The 14,250-nt window shown below is 37.0% G+C and overlaps 1 protein-coding gene across 2 annotated transcripts in view; it reads right to left on the bottom strand.

Annotated features, from left to right (window-relative positions):
* The window catches only part of PRKN (parkin RBR E3 ubiquitin protein ligase), a 683,121-nt gene that overhangs the window by 38,973 nt on the left and 629,898 nt on the right, over positions 1 to 14,250 (bottom strand). The window lies entirely within an intron of this gene.

The raw sequence follows: 14,250 nt of genomic DNA, 5'->3' as shown, positions 1-14,250 counted from the left end.
GTGAGCTGATCCACCCGTAATGGGTTGAGGGTTGTGTCAATGCCAGAAGTAACTCAAAATGAGAAAGCATGCCTCACTCCTTTACAGCTTCATTTGCACTAAACTGCATTTTCTGTGATGCCCCTGCTGGAGGAGCAGCTCAGAAACTCATTCTTCATATATGAGATGCTGACTACATAAAAATAGATCTGGCACTACATTAAGCAATGAAGCTTCCTATATAAGGAAGGAGAATTTAAAATAAAATTTAAAATGCAGGGCTTCAAAACCAATTCTTCTCTCCAGTCTGTTATAAATTATATAGCCTTCAGTATAAGCTTAAAGAAACAGAAATTATTGACAGCAGGTAACCTCTTTTTTCATTACTGGGGCCCTTCCAGTTCCTTCAGATCAATAACGTTCCTATGTATCTTTATAAATTTGAGTACCAGAAGTTGAGCCCATCTTGCTTTTCTGCTGAAAAGTAGAAGCAAAAAATATTTTAATGGATATTTCATACCGGGAGATTAAATTCTCTGTTAGTTATACCATGAAAAAAAGGCAAGAGAGAATGCTGCATAACTTGGGACATTTTTTACCCTTGAACTTCTTCATATCACAGTTATTTTTGTAATTTCTTTTTACATTGCCTTTTGCAATCCTGAGTGTTTTTTAATGTGAACGGACTAGGTTAAAAGGTGCCTATATTTCATAACCTATTAAAAAAAACCACCCTTCTTTACTTTATAAAACTGACATTGCTTTTACATTTTTCAATTTTCTTTTAGAAACAGCTGGGGTAATTAGATGAGGCAATCCACATCTACTCTCCTATCCAGTAAGTCTCAAACCAAAATTTAATTCAAGATCTTTTATACTAACATTGAACTTTTCCTTCAGTATTGTAAGGACTAATGTGGAAGTTAAAGCAAACAGATTGTTCACTGATCAATGGGTATTTTAAAAGAACAAAAGCACAAGGGAAAACGTATATTGATTTTAAGGTATTTCACAGATTGATTTTACATTTATAATCTGAGGAAATTTAATCTGATAATTTTCTTTTAAAATTACGTTATACTTTATATTAGTATTTTCTATCTAGATACTTCTCAAATGGAGGGAACCAGGCTAGTTACGTATGTATGTATGCCCTCAACTTTTTAAGGATTTTGCAGAAGTTTTGTCACAGTGGATAGAATTAGAAAAAGCCTATTTCCCAAGCTAGCTAACACTTGTATACATTATTAACTATAAATATAGGTAAATATACACCAGCTGAATTTTTGACTACTCAGATAGCCAAGTAAAAATGCAAGTTGCTAATGAATAATTTACAACTTGATTACTTTTTAGATGATGACAGGAAAACAAATGCAGTCCTTTGGTGTCCTTTTACTAGGAACATCAGAAAAACCCAGCATGTCTTTCCAAAGACAATAGAGGAGTTTTTGACCAGGTGCTGAAACAGTCAGCATACACAGATTTGCAACTAAATTTAGTTTACTAGCAGGGATTCTTTTATATGTGGCAGCCATTCTGACTTCTACATCTATTTTCGGAGCTCAATGTTTCCTTCTGCAAGTTACATATCCATGGAATTATTGTTGTTATTGCTTATTATTATTACTATTATTAATTCTGTGGAAATTATAGTGCTATAACATCAGTTGTTGAACTAGTACTTTCATCATAATCTCCAGGGTAGCTAAGAGTAGCCTGTAACACTCATATCATTGCTATCTGAGAAGTGGAAACTGAAGAAACATTGACTTCTGATTCTGGTTCTACTTTTAGCTGCTATCTCTGGCAAGTCACAACTCCCAGATCTTATCCCTTGCACTTTTGAATGACTCTGGGAAGTACTTCAGAAACTTCTGAAATGTGCAAACTGAAATCCCTCATGTGGTCTGTCAGAGGATAGATGCCTTTAACTTCTACCCATGGCACTGGCTTTCAGTCTCCCTTTTCCAGGAATTCCTACCACTCTGCCTATAAGAATTTGAAAATTCCGGTGAAGGACCCATAAACTGAAGCACTCCTGATGCGTGAGAGATGGAGTTGAGCCCTGCAGATTTTGGGAAGCTCATGTGAGCATCTGCACTCTGCTGAGAGCAGAGAGAGCAGAACCTCCCTCAGCTCGGTCACACTGGGGCTGCCTGAGGCACCTCCTGCTTGAGGTGACACGGAGGGGGCAATCACTTACCAGCTTTTATAAGGAACTTGTCACTAGCAACAACATGGAGCCAACTGTAACCAAGGAAACTGCTGTGAAATAACCACAGAGCAACGGAACACAACTGCTGCACATCAGCACAGACATCAGCATCTAGAAATTGTCCTTTAAGCTACCAAAAAACCCAGGGTTTCTCATTAATGAGCTTTAAAAGGGACTGTCTAAGAGCTAGGAGCTTGGCCTATGGCTGCTCAGCAAGAGCAGGAGCTCTTGTAGCAGAAATCAGCGGCTTTGCTGTCTTCCAAAAGTGGGGCTCCGGTGCAAACATGACTGCAGATCTAATTCAGGGCCTTGGACATATTTTCATCTTACCTGTGAGGTTTACAAGCAGTTTTTCAAAATTTCTATTACAAGGTATGCATTCCATAAAACCCTAGAAAAAGCCCTTGACCCAGAAAGAACATGTTAAACAAAAGAGCTGAGCAAAGCTCAGCAAAGAGCTGAGAATGGGACATGCAGGGGCAAAGCAAAGAGAAAGAATTGGACATGCAGGCTGCATGCAAAGGAAACGTCTGTAATACAGTTTGTACACCTTTAAGCAAATTTCCTTCCATTCAGGCAGCTGGGGTGTGGTTTTGTTTGTTGGTTTTTTTTTTTTTTGTTTTTTTTTTGTTGTTTGCTTTGTTTTGTTTTCCCTAATGCAATTAGTTCTGAATTTCAAAGCTCTAGGATGTTCCCTAGGAGCACACCATCCACCCCCCCCCCCCCAGTTTCAGACTCCCCCACCTGCTACTCATCTCAGTAGTCCTGTTAAACTTAACAGAATCTTAAAAAAATTCCAAAGTGCTTCCTAGCACTAAGAAGGACTCAGTCCCTTTTGGATAGAAATATCCCAATGCCCAAGATCACCTGTAAATTCTTCAATGTCATCAAGCAATTCTGAACTTATATACCTTTGCCACATGCAACCTCTATTCCACAGTTAATTTGACTTCTATATTTTCTAACCATCAAAATCCTTTTGTAAGCATTCAAAGTTCTGGCAACTTATGAATGTGATTATTTCTTCTATTCAATCATCAGGAGCATATTCTATGATTGCCTATCACACAATGGTAGAGTAGAAAACCACAATCCATATTTTCATTTGAAAGGCCACTCCTTTTACATTTTTCTTAGTCTCTTTCCCTTTCCTCCCAAAGTGCAAAATACCAGTGTCCTGTGTACATATGTATTTGAAATTTATAAAACACAGAAATTTTGAGTTACAATGACTGCAACCAGAAAATCAGACTTTGAATATTTCTTACAACCCAGCGAAGCATAGGCTTTGATAAGACTCTCAGCAAAAGCAAGAGAAATTGAGCAAAGTTTGGATCTAGTTTTAAACTTCTGCCCACTGATTTTAATACTTAGTAATACTATAAACTGTGAAATTTCACTTCAAAGACCCATCTTTATGCTGAATATTGTTAGAAACACAAAGTATATGAAAATGGCACATTAACATTATCAGGAATACAAGGCTCTGGCACACATCGTGCATTATTTACTGCAGTTGCTGAACTTTTTGAACTGTGGTAGGAAAACAGATCAAACAACAGGCAAAAGGCGTTGGATTTTTAAGACTATTTTCTTAAACTACTTCTATACTGTAATACAAGAGAACAGGGAATTGTTTGAATAAGGATTTTATTTATATATATAGCATACTGGTTTATTTTTTTCAGATGAAGTTCAGGGCTGGTTATTTATGAAAGGCAAATTATTCCCTCAATCAACAGAGGATGGTCTCTGTAGATCAGAATATCAACAGAGAACTGTGGTAAAATTCTTTAGTTGTCAAAGACTACATTATACATGGGCTGTAAATGAATGGATTTCAGTTCTAAATTCAGACACTCTTTCCATTCACTGAAAACGAAACTTATTCTAAAAAGAAGGAATACTGAGTATTCACTCTCTTTCTAAAATTATCTGACAGCTTCACTGGTTAATGACATACAGCCTGTCATTCCTCCAAAAACCTGTGAAAACCACAGCTGCTGTGTCACTAATGCACCATTCTCATAATTAATAAAACCATAGGCATGGACCAGGCTTTATCAGAAACAATATCAGCATACTGAAGGCCTTGTGTCCTGCTCACTTATGATACACTGCCAGTGACCATGACTAAGAAGATAAGTGCACATAATAACGATGCCTGTGCAGCTGAGTCAAGGCTGTATATGCTAATATGACATTTTCTTAACTTTGACTTCCAAGCTCTTCATCCATAATATTTTTGTAACAGATTTTGAAAAGGAACTTATTTATTTTTGGAAAAGCTAATGTCCTTTCCACGTCGTGGTTATGATTACTTACTCTTCTGAAGCTATACAATGTCAAGAGAGCTTAGCTGTAAGTGTTGATGATCACAGATAAAATAATATGTAGAAATAATCTCTAAAATTAATTTTCTTTTGTGTACAAAGAAAATGGTTGTCTTGCTTAGTTTATCAAGCTGTATTTGTGACTAGAAGTACCTCATTGATTCAACACTCTATTGCCTCTATTCAGAGCCATGTACCAGCTACATTTGTCATGAGTGTTTTTCAACTATAGTTTGATCAAAGGCTTTTAAGAAATTCAGTACAAATGTGGTTCCTCTCCAAATGCCCATGTCTTTCCACTGTTGTAGCCAGATACAAAACAAATGTTTCCCATTGGTTCAAATGAAGGAAAGAAGAATGCACATTGATACTTCCTGCTTTGCTTTGTAAAATTTGTACATCTTTTACAATGGATACTTCAGACTGCTCACAATTTAGATGCCAGCCACAAGCCATGCAGGGAACATCCTCATCTTCCAATGCTCTAAATGTGGGTCAGCATTCATAGGAAAATTCTATTCTATTGAATGTCAGATTATGTGAAATGCAGATTGAAGAATAAATAATAGCAGCTTATCTGAATGAAAAGGAAGAGATTCTCTTTCATGACACTCATTTCTATTTCTGCTTATCAGTTTATGTCTCTGTTCTGAGCAATGAATTTGTCCACATGCTGGACTGATTCTGAAGCACTTCTTAAGCCTGGCAGGGACATACCAAGGTGACCCTGTCTAGACAGGGCTGTTGGGCAGCAAGAAGCTGCTGTCTTCCCACAAGATTTGGTCAAACTGCCTTACAAGACATTTAATAAGGGTGAAAGCAGATGACAAGAGCTTTTCCTTTAGCCTCTGGCTTTTCTTGGCCTAGAGCAGCCCTTGAATTTACAAGGGCACCAGCTGCTAGAAAGGCTTAAAGAGAGGCAGAGCAGAATAAAGAATCTCCCCAGAAGGTGAATGCAGCCCTGGGCACGCTGGGGAACAGACATGTTGCTGAGCATATGTCTAGGTCACAAATTTGAAATACCAGGATTTCAGTTTCCCCTGGGGAAACTCTAGACACAGAGGGAAAAATCTCCAACTGAACTACCAGGCCCTTCTCTCTCCCTACCACCCCAAAAAATAAACAAAACAATGCTTCCCCTGCCAAGGGCAAGAGGAAAAAAAAAGAAAAATTAAGGAGATGACGTTTGTCCCTAGCCACTTAACAGAGACAGTATAGTCCTGCCCCCACATGTTGTAGGTTGGGTTGGTTTAGTTAGGGAATTTAATAAATGTTAGTTAGGTTAATTCTCTGTACCCCTATTTTCCCTTACAATGATCTGCTCCAAGCTGTCTACCACGGGAGCTCTTACATGTCAATCTTGTAGCCACTCCCTGATTCTTCTTGAAAGTTCTATGTCAATCACCCCACCTTTGCATTCCTATTTGTCCCAGAACCCTGTACCCACCTCTGTTATGTTCCCATATGTTGTTATGTTCTATGTCACTCCCCTGTTGTCTGTCCCTATTGGGTGAGGGGGTTTTCCACCCCTGTCCGCCTGCCCCCTATTTAACCTAATGCAAGTCTTTGTTTGGGGCCATTTTGTCTTGCACCGCGCTGGGAACGGCTGTTCCGACCACCTCTGCGACCACGCAGGAAATAAAAGTTCTCAGCCTCGCTGGCAAAGTGTGCCTCTCTCGTCCCTTTGTTTCCTCTCAGCTGAAGCTACCAAAGCTGCTTACGTCGGAGCGCTCAGCACTAGCAGGGAGGCAAACGCCATCGCCCTGGAGCGCCCGTCCACGTGGCAGCCACGGTCTGTGCAAGGGCAGCTCTGGCTGGGCTTTCCAGCTGCTTGAGGCTGTAGCAGGTAAAAGCCGCACCCACACCCAAATAAAGGCAAAGTCCAGGTATGTTTCAATGGCAAAACTTATTTTAAGAATGGCCTAATTCAAAGTCCTTCAGATTTGTAGCACAGGAAAACCCAACTCCAAGTATGACTAAAATAAAGAATTTAGCTCTGAAAAGGTTGTGTTGGCTCACAGGGTGTCTGCCAAAGGAGTGTGCAATCTGTGTGTCTCTTTTTATACTCTTGACACCAGAGGAGAATGGAATGAGGGAAATTACATCTGAAATAGCAAATGTAGGGGTTTTGAGTCACCACCCAGAAGCATATTTTTGTAGATGAAAACTGCAATCGTTTTGACAAGCAAAGTGTAGTTGGGTGTTCTTTGTATAATTTGACTTATCTGGGTTTTCTTTTTATAGATCCCTTCCCTGCCCACAATGGCAATTTCCTGTTTACTGCCTTTTCCAAGTACCACATTCATTTGTTTGCATTTGTAATTAAGACATTAAAAATTACAGCAGTGTTCAGTCATAAAAGCTGAATACTGTTACATGCTTTACTAGTAGAATTGTTTTGCTCTTACAGACAATGGAGGAGAAGAGAGAGAAGGTAAAAATATGTATTTGTTACATCACAGCAAGTACGTTCTCCAGAATGAAAACGACTATGAATTTCTCAATTCTGACTTTTCTATTAGAGGTCAATTCTATTTACAAGGGAATGGGAATTGTTTTTTGTGACTCCTTATTGCTAACAAATTTAATGTGTTCTGCAAATATTTCTGTGAAGTATGACATGCAATATATCTCTGTGAACATTAGCACAAATAAAACTTGATAGAATGATATGTTTGCAATGGGAAGTGAGCAAGTCCAACCATACTTAAGATTAAACCATATTTATTTTTAAATTGAGTTACTATTCTAGAGAAAAAGCATGGTATAACATTACACCTCCAAAAAAACCATCACCACTACCAAAAAAAAAAAAAAAAACACCCACAAAAAAAACCCACAAAAAAAAAAACCAAACCAAAAAACCCCATGTCTTCCAAATTCAGCAATAATTAACTAACTCAAATGTGGAATATTTTCAATATTTTTAATGCTCTTATATCTCAGCATTCATTCAGAGAAAATAAGATAGAAGAGAGAGACTGTACCTGCACTGCTTTGCTAAGCTCAGTATATTGAATCTAATACTACTAGTTATGTAAATTCAATATTTGTATCATAATTTGTGAAAACATTTGATTCACTAATTGTGCAAATTTAATAACTGGGTTTTTGAAAAGCTATAGTGTGCACAAGGTCTTCCAGTCTTAGTACAATTCAGTTTTGTTTGGCTTCAGTTTTCATACACTGGTTCTTGTTAAACTCTTACATTATTAGTTTTAAAATCCTCTGATGGATTAAAAAATCCATTAGTACAGTCCCCAGGAAGAGGATCAGTCATCTCTCAGTATCTTCTGCTTACTTAAATGAATCAAGCAGCCTCAATTTTAAGGCATTTTTTCCAGTTCTAAAATAAATTCTAGCTATCAGATCCTCCTCAAATTTTCAGCTGTTTCCAGTCAACAGTTCCCTTAGGTATTCTCACATCCAAGATTCACCTGTTTTTGTTGCATCATTCTGGGAGTGCATGGGTGGTTGAATGTCCCTTACAACCCAGAGATCCATGTCAAGGTCACCTCTTTCTTAAATGTAATATATTTGGGAGGTAATTGTACAGCTGTGCAGATATATTAAAGTACATTTGGTTTGTGATCTCAGTGGCTGAGAATGAGTGCATCTGTGTCTACAGTTCCTATCAGTCTTTGTGCCATCCACCAGTTCCCTGATGGGTCATTTCCATTTATCTCCAGATCACTGATTAAAATGTGGCTTTGGACCAATGCCTATGAAAGTCCAATGAAATCACTCCCATCCAGGATAATTTCTCATTGGCAACAGATTTTTGACATCTGTTCAGTACATTAGAATGTCATAAGTCACAAAGTCAGACCCTTTGCAATAAATCATAATGTAGCGTTTCTATCCAATTACATTCATCAACCAAATCTGCCATGACGTCTGAGATTTAAATCAAGTTTGTTGACAAGAGTTTCTCTTTAGAAAGTCATGATGTCTGAAATGGATTACTTTGTTGTCTTTTGAGTCTTTATTAATTTAATTTCATTGGCACTTTCTTGTTTTTGTCAGGAATATGTGTCAGCCTAACCGGCACTTGGGACATCCTTCTTGACATTTTTAATAGGGAAAAGACACTATATATTGCAACAACAGCTGGCACTTCATCACTGCTATTATTTCATTTTACCAGTCCAAGATTAACTAGAAAGAGCACCAACAGACTTTAGATCTCCTTATCTAGGACTTCTGAACATGTATTATACAAGCTACCTGTTTAGAAATATTAATGCCAAGTACAAGTTTATGCAGTCCTTCCAAATTAGTAAAAGACTGGAAAGTCTTTGTGTGAAATAAAATGCCTTATGATACTTTTGTCCAAATACAGAGCTAAAATATTTATGGTGCACTATTGATAATTTTCCTGACTAAAGCTAAAGATGTGAATGCCAAAGTGAGGTTTTGCTAATATTGGCTGTACTTATCTCGGTTATTCTTATATTTTAAACTTTTCATATCTTTAGAAACCATGCATTTTTTTAGCTCAATTTCTAATTTCTTTTATTGATTTTCTATTCTTGACAAATTCTACTTGATATTAACAATAACCTATTTTTTCTTCATCCTATTTGTCACATACAGCTCTCTAGCTCTTTTTAATGTCTACTTTAGATAAACTGTAAGCCAAAGCTGCCTTTACACTACTATGGTCAGTAAAGACTCATGTTTCTTAAATAATGGATCATTACTATCTATTAATCCATTTTTAAGAGTTCATTTTACATTTAAAAATAGTTTATGTAATATTTATATTTATATTTGAAAACATGCAACACCTGTACTCCAAATTTAGCAATCATATTTTGTGAAAATATTCCTTCTTCATTGTGCTCTAGTGAACACATTATATATTCTGTACCATTTAATATTTATGTAAGCAGTCATGCTTGCAAAACCTACAGAATAAAGTGCTTTAGAAGGCAGAAACAACCCTGATGGATTTGGCCTGTGCATTTCAATATTATGATTACATTATCACTGCCTGCTGAAATTTTGAAAATATTAATAAAGTGGTTTCCTTACTAAAATCTCTAACAATTCAATAAAATGGTTTTCTTCTGTAACTATCTAATTCAGCCTTTTTGTAACTTCCATGAAGAATTTAAGCTCTATACCAGTTATTGTCAGGACAACAGGCTGAGAAATTTAGTTAATACCTTATTCCCAGTTAAGGAAAATATGTGGAATTTATTAAGAATGCTGAGAAGTTAAAGTTGCTTATTATAGCTCCTGAGATACAGTTTAATCTATATCTCTATGCATAAAACAATTTATAAAGGAATTTATCTCTATCTTCACTGGAGATTGTCAGGGTTTGAGATAGACCTGGATCTGGATTGCGAACTGAGAATACTGTAACACTGAGTTTGGCCTTCCTGAGATTAGACAGAGCACACACATCAATTGGTACCTCCAGAACCGAGTTTAAAGCTAATGCTTATAATAGGGAAATGTGGCTGCCCTTACTGCTCTGTGCTAAACCCTGTCCTCTGGTGAAGAGAAAAAGTGCAGCTGCACATTTCCTTCTTGATACAGTGTTTCTTACATGGCTAGCAAATAATGAATTCTGGTAAAAGGCTTCAATTAATTCTATGGATGACAATAGGGCTGGATATTGAAGCATTTCCCTATTTCTGCAGATAGCTGATGGTCTTCAGTAGAATTTTTTTCCTCATTGATCCTCTTACTGGCTGTCTGTGACCACACAGAAATCAATGAGACGGGATTGCAACTGCTCACCAAATCCTTGCAGGTCCTTGGTGACTAAGTGCCATTTTTCAAAACTCTCCTTGAACAGACTACAAAGAACTACACAATAGTGTAACTGTAGCTTCTGAAGCTTTTTGAACTCAGTCTGGATGAAGTACAGGGATCAGTAAGGAGCAGTCTGCACTGGCAGAAGGGTGAACTGGATGGCATTTCCCAGCTCTGTCATTTCAGAGCCTCAGAAACTTATAAAAACAATCAGTGCTTAAAAAAATCAGTCACTGAGAGTTAGATCTCACGAGTGCTTATGCATACCTAACAGGACTCATCTACCAAGAAATGAAAAACTTCTTGATTTTATAAGGCATTTTGATGTGCAGCGTTTATAGTCATGCTTATCCATGACCAAAAGCCATCTATCTCAGAATCAGTGCAGCTTCAGAACAATTTTGCTTACATTTTGCTGCTCGAGGTATCAGTACAGTGAGAGATGCTTCATGACAGCATATTTCAATAAAGTGTCAAAACTGTTGGTCTGTGATGGGACAGCACACTATGAAATTAACTGTTAATTATTAAAAGAAGAAATGCTTGCCATGGTTCTACCACAGTCCCATGCATGAGGGAAGGTACTGAGAATGGCAGTGCATTGCTGAACTTCATTAACCTATCCCATTTCTTAATCCAGACTGAAGCAAGCAGGTGGCTATTGCTTTCTACCATCTAGGCTAATTTGAACAGCTAGCAATTTGTGCAGCTCTCTGTCACAGCTCTTTAGAGATGGAATGTGATCCAGCAACTCAGGTTTCCCACTCCCATTGTTATGCAAGGCCTACACAGCAAGCACAGAGAATCAAGCAGGGCAGGTTATTTCTCTTTTAATCAATTAGAATGGCATATAGGACAGACAATAATCTTCCAGCACACTGTGTGTAAAGGAAATTAAAGCTTTCTGAAGGATGAAAAACATATACACTTAGCATCTGATTTTCAAGGATTATAATTATTCACAGCTATATGCAAGTGAGATAAAAAGGAATCTTCCTTTAGTTTTAACAGGATTTAAAGGTGAAAACAAACTGATCTGCTTGGAACTGTAAAATACGACTGAAATCAATGACAATTTGACTGGTAGCAAACAGATGAAAACAAAAGAAGGAGAATCAAAAGAAGATTTTGCTTGTTGTTTCAGTTTTGAACCAATTTAAACTACATGGAAGGTCCCCAGAATAAGTTTCACAAGCCAACTACTTTCGCATGTGGAATCTGAGTTTAAAAATTCTCGATTTTGAGCTCTGTTTGGATGAGATCCTATCTCAAATTAAACTAAAACCACAAGCTTTTGTCACTTTTTGAGAGAAAGCAATAAAAGCCCTTAAAGGTTCTGACTTGTGCACCTTGGGAAAAAACAATCTTACACAGCCACTGTTCCCACACTAATGCAACTAGGGTTTCACGAACTATCCATTTGTTCTCTAGGAAGAAAACAAAATTTTTAAAGCATAGGACAGATTAAGGCTTGAACTTGCAGGTACTTAACTATTGGATTTTTCCTATGAAGCTATTTAAATTTAACATCTTATTAATTCTCTGAGACATCAAGTGACAGCTAGAAAGTCTGTGATGCATCAGAAGCAGTGGCACAGCATGGAAAGAGTCAAGAGCACTGATGTCCTTGCCAGTAGGAGAATCCTTAATCTACAGACACCTTTCAAAGTCTGGTTCAGTTTGATGTCCTCAACCAAGAAAAGATGTCCCCAAAATTGAAATCTCATTTTATTAAATTCACAGTTTTCAGAGTTCACTGCCGTGCTAGAATTTTCTTAAGACATTTGAAGACTTGTCAGATCTTCAAATGATCAACAGATCAACAGCCTTGTTGTACTGTCCTATATACCAAGATGACCATCCTAAATCTGATACTATAAGCAAGCTTCTGCTTACATTTGTAATCACAATGAATGTGCAAATTTTTACTTCCAAATGTCCCTTAAAGGTGATCAGTATTGCTTCAGAGATGTAAGGTGTTAGAAATAACTTTGGGAGGAGATACTATAGTACAAAAATTGGCAAATATTTTTTAGGTATCACTAAAGTAATTAAAATGCCCTAAACATGAGTTGAAGCCAAGGATGTCTTCCAGTTATTCTCAAAACTGTGTTTTCCCCAGTTTTCTCTTCAGCATCATTTTTGTTTTCTTTCCTAGTAAAAGGCACAGATAATGGCTTTGCATTTTTCTCAGTTTCCAAAGCCACTTAAGAATAATTTTTACAAAATAACAGAGCACTAGTTTCATGTCCCTCCCTCTATTTTGGCCTTCATTAGTTGTAAGGCAAAGTTATCATGTTCCTCTTAGCCTAGTCCAGAATTTTGTTTGGGGAGATAAGAATTGTGAATTAAACACTGTTTTAATAATGTTTGTCTTAGCTGTAACAGGGTTTAATGAAGACCTCTTTGTGGTTTAAAGCGATTTATTTGTATGCCTTACAGAGAGGACCTTTCTTTGAGAGTTGCTCCTAATGAGAACAAAGGGAAGGAGAAAAAGTTGAAATGGCTCAGTGAAGCTGCTTAATACACTAGGAATTAGAAGTCATCCAACATTTGTAAGAATAATGTCATCCATTCAAATGTTTTATTTTTGTGCTCTATTATGTACATGCTCCCACATGGTCAAGCTATTTGATCATTGTTTCTTAATTGTAGTAAAAATTGGATGAGCACTAAAGAATTCTAGCATAAACACTAACCTGAGCTATTTATTTACCTTTTTCTATTAAAATGAATCTACATCTGCAAGCTGTTTGTTTATTTTTTTCCTAGCAAAATGGATCCACATCTGCCACTTCTTCCACAGGAATGTCAATTTGCAGGCTGACAGATTTGCTGATGACACCATTCTGCTGAACAGGAACAGATAACAAAAGATGTCCTGCCCAAACATGTAAAAGTTTATCACCACTATGTGTCATTTTGCAGGTTTGTATACATTGGACTTCGGTGATTTTCATTTGGCAGACACAGTAATCTTTGAATTTTATAAGGCTACAAAAATAGCTGCAATGTTTATATAAAATTTACCTACCTAAACTATTGATTAACTGAAATCTCAAAAGTTCTTGAAGAATTTTTGAGATCTTTTCTCTGTACAGCACTTCTAAATGAAGGTGACAAACAAATTAACTCTCAGTTGAGTTTGGGATTTTTGATAGTAGATTTCTAGTTTCATAGAGGCTTTACAGGTCCCAACAAGTAGCAAAACTCATCCATCATTCTAAAGGGTTACTGCTGGAAGCTCCCAATTCCTCTCTTTCAAATTCAATGTCTTGACATGGGCTAAAACCATGAGTAATGCCTTGCAATCATTGCAGTCTTGCATGGTTGAATCAGGCAGCACTTCCTAAGTGTCCTGAACTTTGGTCCTAGCATGATAGTGAATGGACTTCTCCTTCTGTCTCCTTTTAAATCAAATACATTATAAGCAACTAAGACTTTCTCAAAGCAACCTATTGTTTTCTTCCCTAATAGTGCACTAAGTTCTTAGCATCTGACAAGTCAAGAATGCCAAAAACATAAAAGCCTGACACTTCCCCAGCATATCTCAGAAAAGCAGACAGAAAATATAGCTGGAGGGTTTGAGTGGAGTAGACATACCCTGTGTGACTCTGTCTGACTTTAATATTGAGCAGATGGAGCTCTATATCACTAGCTGTTTCTATTCAGCATTGATTCTGAAAGTGTATGCTTCTTACTCTAGGATTTAAGTTTTAATTTGCTGTAGTTTTTTAAGTGTGTTGAACTATAACTTCATTAGGTTGTTTACAGGTATTTTTCTATAGGTCTGTCTTTTAATTTCCAACAGTTATTTTTCTAGCCACAACCTCAGCATGCACTATAATAATTAGTATTATTAGTAACAGCAACGGCAACAACAACATTAATAATAATAAAAAAAAATCTCTGAAGATGCACTGAAACACTCACCTCTGTTTCTATGATGAA

This window comes from Anomalospiza imberbis, chromosome 3 (assembly GCF_031753505.1).
Source record: "Anomalospiza imberbis isolate Cuckoo-Finch-1a 21T00152 chromosome 3, ASM3175350v1, whole genome shotgun sequence".
Lineage (NCBI taxonomy): Eukaryota > Metazoa > Chordata > Aves > Passeriformes > Viduidae > Anomalospiza > Anomalospiza imberbis.
This window is presented reverse-complemented; position numbering and strand designations above follow the sequence as displayed.